The sequence below is a fragment of the Anolis carolinensis genome, chromosome 4, assembly GCF_035594765.1.
Source record: "Anolis carolinensis isolate JA03-04 chromosome 4, rAnoCar3.1.pri, whole genome shotgun sequence".
Lineage (NCBI taxonomy): Eukaryota > Metazoa > Chordata > Lepidosauria > Squamata > Dactyloidae > Anolis > Anolis carolinensis.
The window spans coordinates 195,763,083-195,778,038 of record NC_085844.1 but is presented as its reverse complement, the minus strand read 5'-3'; the positions used below and the strand labels follow the sequence as shown (position 1 = coordinate 195,778,038).

Sequence of the window (14,956 nt, the reverse complement as noted above, 5' to 3'; positions counted from 1 at the left end):
GGTTAAGTTTGCCCATGCCTGCTGTCGACGAATTCCTAGAGGAAAGAAAACGAAAGCACCCAAAGTTTCTTCTTACCCCAGTTCTGCCTTCCACTCCTGCTGGGTGAGGAAGCGCCCGGAGGGGGTGGAAGGCGCTGGGAACTACATTTCCCAGGGTGCCACGCCAAGAGAGGGAAGGGGGCGTGGCCAAGCGGCGGCGTAGTGCTGCCCTCTTTTGGGAACACCTAGGAAGTCGGAGGGAGCGCGAGAAGGTGACAGCAGCGGCCGCAAATGAGGCGGAGGGCGCGCGGTGTGCTTTTGCGGGGCTGAAAGAGGAGACGAGGACAGCTTGCAGGAGCGCCTGGTTTTGCCCGGCAGCGTCCAGCGAAAAGGCGAGGGGGAAAAAAAAGCTCCAGGGAAAAAGGCTCAAAGTTGAGGCAAGTTCGCGGAGCGGCTCTCTTTCCCTCCCTCCCTCCCTCTCGCCGCCTTTGAGGTGGTTCCAGGAGGCGCTGACCTTCACGGCAAAGAAGAAGAAGGTAAGGGAAGCCGGACCTCAGAGACTTCCATGTTGGGAGGTGGGGTGTCTCCTTAAAAGTGGCGGGGGTTATACAATAGAGGGCAGTGGGGGCAGCTTATATGCACCTTTCCCTCCCAACTGAGCAGGTGAAAGGAGGACAGCGCCGTCCCGAGAAGTGGTTTGACCCCACTCCTCAGTGCAATGGCTTTACAAGGTCTTTCGTTTTCCCTGCCAGAGAGGCTCCAAGGACTGGTGGTGCGTTTACATCAGGCATGGGCAAACTTGGGCCCTCGCTCCAGGTGTTTTGGACTTCAACTCCCACCATTCCTGACAGCCTCAGGCCCTTTCCTTTTCCCCCTCAGCCGCTTAAGCCCCGCTTCCAACGTGACAGTCTTTCAAATACAGTAGAGTCTCACTTATCCAACATAAACGGGCCGGCAGAACGTTGGATAAGCGAATATGTTGGACAATAAGGAGAGATTAAGAAAAAAGCCTATTAAACATCAAAATAGGTTATGATTTTACAAATCAAGCACCAAAACATCATGTTTTACAACAAATTTGACAGAAAAAGTAGTTCAGTACGCAGGAATGCTATGTAATAATTACTGTATTTAGCAGCAAAATATCACGATATATTGAAAACATTGACTACAAAAATGCGTTGGATAATCCAGAACGTTGGATAAGCGAGTATTGGATAAGTGAAACTCTACTGTAGTTAAAAGCATGGCTCTGGGGTCCCTTCTCGCCTCTCTTTTTCCCAAGCCTCCTTGGAGAGCTTGGCGCCCAGGCCGTTGAAGTTTGTCGAGGCGGAGAAGGCTCAAGAGACCGGTAGTGACAAACTACAATTCCCAGGATTCTCCAGCAATGAGCCAATGGCGGTTCGATCGGTGTCTAAGTGCGTTAAATATGCAACAGTGTAGCCGGAAGCCGAGGTGCAAAACAAAGTCGGGGACTGAACTCTGAGGTGAACGGAGGCAGGAGGGAGATTAGAGGGGAAGCGGGGTTATGTAACCGCGGGAAGCGGGGCTCGGCTGGCAAGTCTTTTCGGCCTTCTCGGAGTGCGGAAGTTCCCGGTGACAGGCGGGCGCCTCAGTATCTCTCGTGAACCGCGGCGGAGTGGTTGTTGTTGATGTTGTTGTTGTGGCGGGCAGTCTCGGGGAGCTCCCACGTGCCGCGCCGGGGAGACTGGGGCGGGAAGGCGCGCCAAGGCATGCCTGCCCCGCGCGTCACCCGCGACACCCGTGGGAAGCAGGCCCTCCTACACGTGTCGCCTGGCTCCCTCTGGGTGCATTGCCGCCGTGGAATGGACCGCGTCAGTCACCTGCCGTGTCTCAGCGCCGTGGGAGTTGTAACTTTATTCGTTCTTATGTTGCATTTACCACCCCGCCTTTTCTCCTAACAATGCGGCTAACAATCTCACACTTTGGTCCCCATTTAACACAAAAGTAAAAGAAAAACACGATTACATAGTACTGTGCGGGTTAGGTTATAACGCAAGTAACATATAATAAATACAGTAGAGTCTCACTTATCCAACATTCACTTATCCAACGTTCTAGATTATCCAACGCAGTAGTCAATGTTTTTGTAGTCAATGTTTTCAATATACAGTAGAGTCTCACTTATCCAACGTTCTGGATTATCCAACGCATTTTTGTAGTCAATGTTTCCAATGCATTGTGATATTTTGGTGCTAAATTTGTAAATACAGTAATTACTACATAGCATTACTACGTATTGAACCACTTTTTCTGTCAAATTTGTTGCATAGCATGATGTTTTGGTGCTTAATTTGTAAAATCCTAACCAAATTTGATGTTTAATAGGCTTTTCCTTAATCCCTCCTTATTATCCAACATATTCGCTTATCCAACGTTCTGCCGGCCCATTTATGTTGGATAAATGAGACTCTACTGTACAACTAAAATGCATTCCGAAAAACAATCCCACCCAAATGGCTCCAAACTACAGGAAAGGAGATTCCACCTGAACATAACTGTGAGTGCTGTTCAGCAGTGGAACTCTCTGCCCCAGAGTGTGGCGGAGGCTCCTTCTTTGGAGGCTTTTAAGCAGAGGCTGGCCATCTGTCGGGGGTGCTTTGAATGCAATTTTCTTTCTTTTTGGCAGGGGGGTGGACTGGATGGCCCGTGAGGTCTCTTCCAACTCTATTATTCTATGAAATGATAATAATATAAGAACTTTATTTTTGTACCCCACCTCCATCTCCCCGAAGAGACTTGAGACAGTGGTGCAGCGGATTAAACCGCTGAGCTGCTGAACTTGCTGACCGAAAGGTCGGCGGTTTGAATCCGGGGAGCAGTGAGCACCCGCTGTTAGCCCCAGCTTCTGCCAACCTAGCAGTTTGAAAACATGCAAGTGTGAATAGATCAATAGGTACTGCTCTGGCGGGAAGGTAACGGCACTCCATGCAGTCATGGCAGCCACATGACCTTGGAGGTGTCTACTGACAATGCTGGCTCTTCGGCTTAGAAATGGAGATGAGCACCAACTCCCATAGTCAGACATGACTAGACTTAATGACAATTACTTTTTAACTTTACCTACAATACAAAAAGTATCATAGAATCATAGAGTTGGAAGCAACCTCATGGGCCATCTAGTCCAACCCCCTGCCAAGAGGCAGGAAATCACATTCAAAATACTGTAGAGTCTTGCTTACCCAACATAAACAGGCCAGCAGAACGTTGAATAAGCGAAAATGTTGGATAATAAGGAGGGATTAAGGAAAAGCTTATTAAACATCAAATTTGGTTATGATTTTAGAAATTAAGCACCAAAACATCACGTTTTACAATAAATTGACAGAAAAAGCAGTTCAGTACACAGTAACGTTATGTAGTAATTACTGTATTTATGAATTTAGCACTAAAATATTGCAATGTATTGACATCATTGACTACAAAAACACTGACTACTAAAAGGCAGACTGTGTTGGATAATACAGAATGCTGGATAAGAGAAGATTGGATAAGCGAGACTCTACTGTACCTCCGACAGATGGCCATCCAGCCTCTGCTTAAAAACCTCCAAAGGAGCCTCCACCGCAACCTGGGGCAGAGAGTTCCACTGCCCAACAGCTCTCACAGCTAGGAAATTCTTCCTAATGTTCAGGTGGAATCTCCTGTAGTTTGAAGCCATTGTTCCACTTCCACTCTGGGGCAGCAGAAAACAGGCTTGCTCCCTCTTCCCTATGACTTCCCCTCACATATTGATACATGGCTATCATGTCTCCTCTCAGCCTTCTCTTCTGCAGGCTAAACATGCCCAGCTCTTTAAGCCGCTCCTCATAGGGCTTGTTCTCCAGACCCTTGATCATTTTTAGTCGCCCTGATTTGGACACATTCCAGTATGTCAACATCTTCCTTCAGTTGCGGTGCCCAGAATTCCAGGTGTGGTCTGACCAAGGCAGAATAGAGGGGTAGCATGACTTCCCTGGATCTAGATTCTAGACTCCTATTTATGCAGGCCAAAACCCCATTGGCGTTTTTAGCTGCCACATCACATTGTTGGCTCATCTTCAACTTGGTGTTCACGGGGACTCCCAAGATCTTTTTCACACGTACTGCTGTCGAGCCAGGCGTCCCCCATTCTGTATCTGCATCTCATATTTTCTGCCTAAGTGGAGTATCTTGCATTTGTCCCTGTTGAACTTCGTTTTGTTGGTTGTGGCCCATCTCTCGTAATTTGTTAAGATCATTTTGAATTCTGCTCCTGTCTTCTGGAGTATTATATAGCCAACCCTCCCAAGTAAAACCAGTAGCATATAAAAAACAATTTAAACTCAGAGCAGTGCTCAATAAGCTGTGGTGACAACTGTGGTAAAACATGGCCAATTGTAAACGAGAGCAAGGGAACCAGATAGTGCAAATTGTAGCTAAGGAACAAGGGCATGGGATGAAAGTGAAGTGCTGTGTCATTAATTGCGCACCATTGGGTCTAGACATTCTCAAAGGCTTGTCTAAATATCCCAGTCTTCAAATCTCTCCGGAAGGAGAACAGTGTGGGAGCCTGTCTAATCTCTCTGGGGAGGGTGTTCCAGAGCCGGGGCTCACCACCGAGAAGGTCCTCATCCACACCAACCGCACTTGTGATGATGGCGAGACTGCCCAGCAGATCTTAACAATCGCATAGGTACATAGGAGGGGATGTGGTCATGAAGGTAGGCAGGGCCTGAACCGTTTAGGGCTTTATAGGTAATAACCTGCGCTTTGAATTGAGACTGGAAACTTATCAGCAGCCAATGGAGCTGCCCAAACACCCAACCCACCTACCCTCCCACCTAAATCCCACCCACAATCTCTGCCAGAGAGTGGGAGCTCTTCACCAACTCCTATGATTTCCATAGCATGGAGCCATGGCAGTTAAAGTGGAGTCAAACCGCATTCATTCTACAGTGTAGAGACCAAACTAGTAGGCTGTTAGAAATTGTGGGAGTTGAAATCCAAAACATCTGGAGGGCTGAAATTTGCCCATGCCTGATGTGGAGACACATTTCTGTTATTGTGTGTCACCTGTCAGTTTATGGCAACCCCATAGATTTCATAGGTTGTTTTTTTTTTTTTCAAAAGCTCCATCTACGCTGAAAGCCATTCGAGGCTAGCTTCAAACTGCAACAGCCAGACAGCAAATGTCCACAAAGCTGTGTAAAAGAAAGCCTTTCATGTGTATCAGTGCTCTGTGATTTGTGAAATCGGACCATCCAGGCCTCAAACTGGTTCTAGGATTTCCTTTGTAATCATATTCACAGTGTAACTGCTTTCTTCAGCATCGGTTTGAAACTGCATTCAGTGGTCAGTGTAAATAACGAATATTGATAGGTGGATTTTACTAGTTCCTTTCTCTAATATTCATTGATGGTCTCCCATTCAAGTGCTAACCAGGACTGACCTTGCTTAGTTTCCAAGATTATATGGATTTGGTGACTTTGAAGTATTGCAGGGATGTGGATAAACCTTTTAACTCTTTTTAATAAAGCTGTCACCTTCTCTTTTCTGACTTGGCCCTAGTGATAGTTAACAATGGCCTTGCAAGTAGAACTTTAGATGGTGACTTCCTCCTCTCTCAGGACTTAAAGCAGATACATTTGTAAAGGGTTTAACTTTGGTTTTTCAGGCTGTCGTTAGAGATAAGGGAATGGGACTGGTTTAGGAGGACTTCTTGTGAACACTCTCAACCTTGGCAAGTCTGAAGGTGGCAAGAATGCGTGTGCATATAAGCATTATAATTTGAGCTGTTACTGTTGCTTTATGACTTAAGGCAGGAGTAGAAAATTGCACGTGGCCACCGAGGTGATCTCGCCGAGGTTATTTTGCGGCACGTAACCCTTCTAGTCTCTTGAAGTGTTCTTTTTCTGGTCATAAAACAGGTGATTTGCTTTCCTGAAAGCATTGAGGAGTGTTAATGTATCTTTTACATAGGTTGTGACCTCTTCTTCTGCACCAACATTAAGAAAACAAAACATGCTTTTTAAAAAACAGTCATGGAATCTGACCTGTTCCCAGTGTTGTCCCTCTTTCTTATATTTTTGGCCATCTATTCAGTCCCTAGAAGAGTCCAGGGACAGAAAATTGCCCTTCAGACCCATTCTAGTTCCCCATCTGTGACTGAGGGGAATGTCATTTGTTGGGTAATCCTCAGAATTTAGCAAACTACTACCTCTTTCCTTAACTTGTTTGTAGTTACTTTCCAAGTATTTGAATGCCTTTTTGCTTTGTGTCCCAATGACTTTCAACTTAAAAGTTCACAGCAGAAATAAAATGAGCAGATGGCAGGTGGGTTCGCTCCTCTCCCGCCCCGCCATGCTGTTAATTTCCTCTACCATATTTGTTTGACTTTATGCATGGCTGCTCTCTGTCTCTGCACTGGGGGTTGAGTGAGGCTGCAGAGACAGGTTACTGCCTGCTTTTTCCTGTGCCTCTTGCTTTTCTTTCTGTTTACAGATACTAGCTATGCAGCTGACTTTGTATCAGAGGAGAAGATCTAATAAGAGTAGCTTTTCTTTTCTTTGAAGGCTTCATTTCTCAGATGCAAACTTTAAACAGATTTTAGATTTTAACTGGGGACTTTATCACACAAACGCTATTCCACTATAGTCGCACTATCATTGATAGCTGATACAAATAATTATTATTAGTGGCTTGAGATGGATGACAACATAATTAAGAACACATAATCACTGGGTTAAACAATGAGTTAAACCCTTGTGCCGGGTGGACTGCTGACCTGAAAGGTTGGGTTGCTGATCTGAAGGTTACCAGAATCCACAAGATGGAGTGAGCTCCCGTCTGTCAGCTCTAGCTTGTGGGGACATGAGAGAAGCCTCCCTGCAGGATGGTAAGACAGCTGGGCAATGTCTCTGTAGATGGCCAATTCTCTCACACCAGAAGCGACTTGCAGAATGTTTTCAAGTTGCTTCTGACATGATAAAAAATTGTAAGCATTCTATAAATTACACTTATTGAAACATATTTCTTTAAAATACACGTATTAATACATATTTCTATATAATACATATTAAAATACACAGAAAAAAGATTAAAACACAGGACATGAGTTTAAAATGCAAAGATTTAAGTCCCTTTGATATTGCACCTCTGTTTAATCACACAGTTGCACCGATTCACCAATTCATGATCCCAAGATTCCACTTTCACATGCTATCATAATCCCTATTCTTCCTACTCTACTGATATTCGTTAAATTTAATTTTTAAAGCAATTGTCAGGTTTTAAAATAAAAAAGAAAAATATAACTTTAAAGTATAAAATAAAAGGGAAATGGCTAGGTTGGTAATAGCAAGGGGGAGAGGAGGGAGGAAGGGGCATGCGGGCACAGAAACACAAGGGACTCTTTGCACCAAGGTAGGTGACAGAAATGTTGTGGCATTGAGAACTATTAGTGGGTTTTACCCATTAATGGATAAGGATCACAGAAAGGAGACAGGCCAGTATTAGTATCCATATGGTATTGTGTAATAGGGAACGTCCACAAATGTGATGGTCCCGCTGCAATACCATTTCAACTGTCTCATGTGACATGTTGTGCCACACTTTGAACCATGAAGAGAGGCGGGTAAGAAATGCAAAATATTCTTATTATTGTGTTGTTGAAGGCTTTCATGACGGGAATCATTGGGTTGCTGTGAGTTTTTTGGGCTGTGTGGTCATGTTCCAGTAGCACTCTCTCCCAACATTTTGTCTGCATCTATGGCAGGCATCCTCAGAGGTTTGTTCAGGTTATTATTATCTATTCTAGAGCACATTTAGCACTTTTGAGGGCCCTTCCACACAGTCATATAACCCAGAATATCAAGGTAGAAAACCACACAGTATCTGCTTTGGACTGGATTGTCTGAGTCCATACTGCCATATATTGCAGTTCAAAGCAGATAATATAGAATTTTATTCAGCTGTGTGGAAGGGGCCTGAGTGACAGAATCCAGATCTGGAATCTTACAGATATGAAAGGCTATCAGGTCCAGATCTCAAGAATAAGGTGGCCAGATTAGTTCAGCATGGAGGCTCTACTCATTTTATTTCTTAATAGATCTTGGTACTATACATCTCTCTCAGATGGGATGCAGGTACCTTTCCTCCCTTTTCTTCCAAACTCCAACTTTTGACCATAGCTGTCCCCTCCCAATGTGGACACTTGTAGGGGCTTGGAGTGATGTCCAGCTCAGTTCCTGTCATCTCAACGCTCTAGTCTTGTTTCAGGCTTCTCCAGGCCCACTCTACCAGTGTTGGGGTTTGCAAAGTGAGGTGGAACAGATATCTTTGTGTCACTTGAGAGAGATTATGATACCTTATCTCACTCTATGATCTGTTAAGATTTAAAATTACAGGAGGCCTGTACTGTATCCAAGCTGGAAATATTACCCAAGAGAGCTTTTATTACAGTTAAGTGTAGCACACGTATGACTTTGCTTACCATCTTGCTAAAGTAGCTGGAATAAACAGTTTCTATATTATTTGTCAATCTATAAAATGCTATCGAAGTGGCTCAATGACTACTGACCATACACAGTTAATGTGGAATTCTGACTATTGAGGGGAATGGAAAATTGGACAGAAAGGGTGAAAGAACAGAATATCATAGAAGAAGGTGTAACTGTCTGGAATACTGAACAGGAACTCCCTACAGCACCAATATGTTTCAAGTCCTTCTTGTACAATCCATTCTAGAATAGCATGGTTCCCTAAAGCATGTTAATATTTCTCTCTTATCTGTTCTGAACAGCTGCCAAATATTCACTGTATATCTATTTTTTTAAATTACTGTATGTAGTCATTACACGTGCAGATATTAAACTTCCACACTGTATATGGAGCTTTCCAAGTGACACTGGGTGGCCCAAGTCCAGGAATTCTCTTATCAGCAGGAAGCTGCAGTACAATTTCGATGTACTTTCCCCCCTCTTTTCCCCCTCTTCCATGTGCCTTTGTTCTCATTCTGTGGCAATATGCTGCCTGGGTGATATAGTGTATGAAATCTGGACCTGGTTTTCCATTCTCTATTATGGTTTTAGAGAGGAAAAGAAATCCAGGCTGATGGAAAAGCCCCAGATTTTGTTCCTGTTCTTTCTTATTTTATGATGGGTTAAAACAAACTAACCTGGGGAGTTAGTGTAAAAAAGTTTCTGAGTGTACCAATACCTGACAAAATAAGCTACATGTATATGGATCTCTAAAACAAAATTGGAAAGAAAAGGAACAAAACATTAGATGTTGTGGTCTTTTTAATTAGTACGGATGTGCCCAAAGAGAACATCCATTGTACCTCCCAGAAGCTAATTAGTCTCCTTATTTATGTGTGTGCGAACTGAACTCCTGCTTTTTTCAGTTTTTTGGGAACACGTCTTCCTATTGATAGCACTAAGTGGTAAGAGAAAAACTTATGATAGAAAATGCTACTGAATTCTTTCTGATTGTAGCAGACAGAATTTTGCTATTCTGTTGTTTTACTGTGGCTAATCTGAATTTTTGAACTGAAGTTACAGAAAGAAGGAATCTTGTGCTATTTAAGATTCACACATAAAATATGGGATGGCTCTTTATGATTCAGGATATTTAGACTCTTTTCCTAGACAACTGGCCTAATGTGGTCATGTTTACAATGTACTTTGGAATTTATTATGGATACCTCTTCATATAAAGACAACAAATAGTTGCAATTCTAAGTAGTAGCAGTTATGCATTTATTTTGCACACACAAAATGCCTTAAAGTAGTGGTTCTCAACCTTTTCTTCACTATGGATCCTCTTTTAAATACTTTTGTGGTTGAGGAGCCCCAGAACTTAACTCAAGATTTAATGCACATCAAATCATTATTTCAATTTAGAGAGAAGGGAATATAAGGTAACCTGTTAATGCTCACATTCCTATTATAATAGGAGTATTATAATATTTTTATTATAATGATTCTATACAAATTTAAAACAATAGTATCATCATTAATAATAGTAATTTAATAATTGAATCCTTTGCGGACACCCTGTGACAACATTGCAGACCTCCAGGGGTCTCCGCACCACATGTTGAGAACCACTGCCTTAAAGTGTTCTGGTAATTAAATACTTTAAAAGTGGTGTAAAACAAAACAGAATTATATTTACAGCATTTTATTCCACGTGTTGAAATGTGTCTTGCTAATTCAATTCTGTTAACATTGTTCTGTTGATTCGAACATGAAACCATTGCAAAATGCCCAGTAAATGAGTAATATGGTAGATACGGAGATCTCGCTCAGTCTCACAGAGTGTCTGAACCTTAAATCTCTAGTACTGTGGAGGCTTTGGTGAAGGCTTCCCTGGGCCTTTGTTCATTGCTTTAATGGCATTAGCTGAGTTTTCCAGAGTTGCCTAGCAGCTACAGCTGTATAGTGCATGTTTGGCAAGAAGCCTATTGACTAAACTGCTGACTGAAACATAAACATCATATTTTGGAGTAAGTGACTCTCAACGCTGGTGCTGCAGCAGCATCACCAGAAACTCAAAATCAGTGACAGGAAAAGCATCTTTTCAGGTCAGGCCTTTTAATTTTTTTCTGCATGTGATACCAGCTTCCTGGGTACCAGGTTGCTAGCTCTGTTGGTGCATGGGATAGTTTTGCACTGGCATCTGTGAATCCATTTGTTCACTAAATTCATCTTAAGGTAATTTCTCAACAAGTTTACTTATACATATACAACCATAATCCAGAAGCATTTGTTTTTCCGGGCTTAAATCCAGAGCAATGATACATTCTTTTTTATCAGAACAAGGAATTTCAGGTTATTTTAGCTGGCATAAAGTGGGCCGTCCTTGAATTTTGCAGGATATACAGACTACTTCTTTATATGTAAAAAGAACTAGTGAAAAATCCATACACCCTTCCCTTCCATCATTTGTATTCTTGCTTTCTAGTTCTCACAAAATTTTGGAAAGTGAGCCAAGTTTGTAAAAAGGTATCCGTGTACCACAGGTTCAGATTTCTCTTGATCTATAAGAACCATTTATCCATTATTGACATTGCCTCATTCTTTATCATACCAATGTGATACAAAATGGATCTTTGACATATTTACTGTTTAAAGTCATAAGCATTTTAGCAGCTGTTATTAGATGCCCAGTCCCAATTAACACTTGTCTTTCACTAATAACTGCCACTCTGTTATTTTTAATGTTTGTATTAAATAACTGAGTCGAAACCAGCTATATCTGATGACATGACAGGAGCAGAGGCTTTTAAATGTAAAATAGCCATGAGAGATCATGGCCAAGATCCAGGAAGCATTCTGTGGTGGAGTGAAAGGCTCTGTCAGCAATCCTATGCCATTTTATACAGATCCTGTGTCATCAAGGGGAGGGGTGGGTGGGTGCAGTGGGTGCTCCTTTATTCACACTTGCTGCCTCAGTGCACAACAGCAGCCATGGACTCCTCCATCCTCCCACCTACTTCCTATCTGTGAGTGTTTCTGAGCACATTTAGCCTGCCTTGCTCACCTTGGGAAGATGTAGTAACCTCAGCCTCCTGCGTAAGGATACTCATTATTGCCTGAATGTGAAAGGCATCTGATAGAACTCTAGGTATACATCTATATCCAGTTAGTTGCTTCTGGGAGCATGCTGACTGCTGTTTCACATTCAGGATGTCCACCTAAATTGTAGGATTAATGCATTTTGACCTCACTTTAACTCAATGCTGTGGAATCCTGGGAGTTCTAGTATTACAATGTATTTTGCTTTCTCTGCCAAGAAGCAATTCAGTGCCCCACCAAACTACAGCTCTCATGATTCCATAACATGGCAATTAATGTGGTGTCAAATTACTTTAATTCGACATTGTAGATGCGTCCTAAGACACAGAGCAACAGATACAAACTGCAGGGAAAAAGATTCTACCTAAACCTTAAGCGGTTTACAGGTAGGAGCTGTTTGGCAGTGGAATATACTGCCTGGGAATCTGGTGGAGTTTCCTTTGCTATAAGGTTTTTAAACAGAGGCTGGATGACCATATTTCAGGAGTACTTTGGTTGTGTATTGTTGCATGGCATTGGGTTGGACTGGATGGCTTTTGTGATCTCTTCGATCTCTATGACAGCTTTGGCTTCTTTTTTTTTCTTTTAAAAAACACAGCCAGTAGTTTTTACATCTTTTTCTTGTTCTACTAGAGTAGCAGGGTTTGTACATCTATTATGCCAGCAGAATTGGAATGGCACCTTTCATGCTTCCATTTCAGTTATTATAGTGATTGTGAGCAGCTCTTTTGCCCATATCTAGTTCACTACTGTGCACCATACTGACCATAATGTTAGAGTGAGGACTTCTCTGCTCTTTGGCAACAAAGGCAATGAATTGTGTCCATCTCCTTTGGGAGTTAGACTTGTAAAGAACAAGATGTCTGCTTTTCCTATTTTCAGCTCATTTTAGCCTCTGATTCATCTTTTCAACCTAATAAACAGATCTGCATACCTGACCAATTATATGCATACTAACTCAAGAGTGAAGCCCGTTGTATGCAATGGGAGCTACGTAAGCATAGAATTGAAGTGAAATGTGTAAACTTCGCCAGTTTGCATATCTCATTGATTTCTGCTCTCATAGCAACACCCACTCTTTTATTCTTTCTCCAATGAGCAGTATCTCCTGTATGTGAAAAGGCTACATAGAATGAGTAGGTCTACAGTCAACTTTCTTGGGAGCATAATATGCAGTCTTTCTAGGAGGATTATCCCTTGGAAGAACGGGTTGTCCCTTTTTTCATTATGATCACATATTTACCCTCTTAGTTGTTTTTGTGTGCCTTCAAGTCATTTCTGACTTATGGTGATCCTAAGATGAACCTATCACAGTTTTTCTTGGCAAGATTTGTTCAAAGGGGTTTACCATTCCCTTCCTCTGATACGTTTTTTTATCATGTCAGAAGCGAATTGAGACAAGTCGCTTCTGGTGTGAGAGAATTGGCCGTCTACAGAGAAATTCCCAGGGGATGCTCGGATGTGTTACCATCCTGCTGGGAGGCTTCTCTTGTGTCCCTGCATGGGAAGCTAGGGCTGACAGATGGGATCTCACCGCATCTCATGGATTTGAACCTTCAGCCTTCAGGTCAACAGTTCAGCCGGCACAAGGGTTTAACCCATTGCTCCACCACGGCCCTCTGATGCTGAGAGAGTATCATTAATTTCAATAAGGACCTCTGGCCCAGGAATACTGTGGATTTGAAGTAGCAAACCTAGAAAATACCCAAAGAGGCTACATTTTGGCAGAAGTGGATACATTCCAATAGGATTTGCTGTTAGCCACCATTTCATATATCCACATGAAGTCTGGAAATGTATCCCTCACCGATATAAGATGCATACTGTATGTATGTATGTGTGTGTATATATATTCTCAGTCTAAAAGAGACAAGCATTAATAAATTTATAGTTTGGGCTTCTTCTTTTTTTTAAGTGGTTGCCATAATCTATATATATAAAAGGGTCATGAAATTTCGGCCTAGGACAAAACAACAAAACTACACATTCCAGAAACACTAAACTTGGCAGCACAACCCGTCATCCATGCCTCTACGTTCATACAACAAAAAGAAAAGAAAAATAAAGTCCTAATTAGAGGGAGAGGAATAATTGTCTTTATCCAATTGCTGCCAGTTAGAAGGCTAAGCTCTGCTCACTTGGTCTCCTAGCAACCCACTCAGCCCAGGGGACAGGCAGAGTTAGGCCTCACTTAGGCCTCTTCCACACTGCCTATAAAATACAGATTATCTGATTTTAACTGGATTATATGGCAGTGTAGACTCAAGGCCCTTCCACACAGCTATATCGCCCATTTATAATGGACTTAATGTCAGGGGAAAACCTTTACCCTTTACCTTAACTACCACCAATTCCTCAATACTTTATTTCCCATACCACCATACTTTGCCACAGCAACGCATGGCTGGGCACAGCTAGTATTATATAATTTATAGTGTATGCTTTTTGAAAACAATCTAAAACCTTCTAAATGCTGAGTTGTGGCACAGGAGCTCTTCCAACCACTGAAGAATGGGGTGCTGATTCAGAGACATAGCATTGTCTCAGCATTCAAAGCCACAATCAAAGTGACTCAGTAAATGTGATTCTTTATTTAGATGGCAGAGCCACCGAACATTATGTGAAATGTAATTGTTAAGGTGTCACATGTAATAATTTGATAGTGACTATGACACCATGACTGAGACTGAATTACATAACTTTATGCACATGTACTCATGCAATTTTGCTGAGTGCTTTGAAATATTTTAATTGTGCTAATTTACAAGGCAGATACTCTCTGCGTCAGCAAGATACATACACACTTAAGCATTTCTGTAAAGAGAGGAAATGTGACACACATGAGCAAGTCTTCCCAGGTAAATGGGAACCAGGAAGGTTTGGATGCTGGACTATAACCCCCACTTGACCACAAAAACCCACTGTGTAACCTTATGCATGTCACACTTGCTCAGTTTCAAAGGAAGGTAACAGGAATCCCTCTTTGAACAAATGTTGCTGAGACAACCATAGGACAGGTTGCCTTAGGATCACTGTAATTTGGAAATGACTCAATGCTTTTTAAGGATGTGTGTGCTTTGTTTTGCCAGCCAGAATGTTCACTGCCAAAAAGTCTTTTATTACTTTGATTGCATGAGAACTGCACTTTACGCATTACATGAGAACATAATTTTAAAAATATAACACTAATGAGCTGTCTGGTGTGTTGCTGATAATGTAATTTTTATTTGATTTACATCCTGCCTTTCTGAAAAAGAAAAAAAGAAAAAAATGTATACAAGTCAGTTCCCAGCTAAAAAAAACCATACAAATAAAAATGAAACAAGATTTTATTAGATCAGCACTTATGAAAATGTGGACTAAATATAAAACAAGAATGTATAACAAGATGCCTGGCTGGATATCAACCTTAGAAG

The 14,956-nt window shown here is 42.1% G+C and overlaps 1 protein-coding gene across 1 annotated transcript in view; it reads left to right on the top strand.

Annotated features, from left to right (window-relative positions):
• Positions 1-223: 223 nt before the first annotated feature.
• tfeb (transcription factor EB) overlaps positions 224-14,956 on the top strand; it is a 75,763-nt gene continuing 61,030 nt past the window's right edge. The window contains exon 1 of the mRNA XM_008109690.3: positions 224-515. The gene's annotated coding sequence lies outside the window, so the exon portion shown is untranslated. The remainder of the gene's footprint in view (positions 516-14,956) is intronic.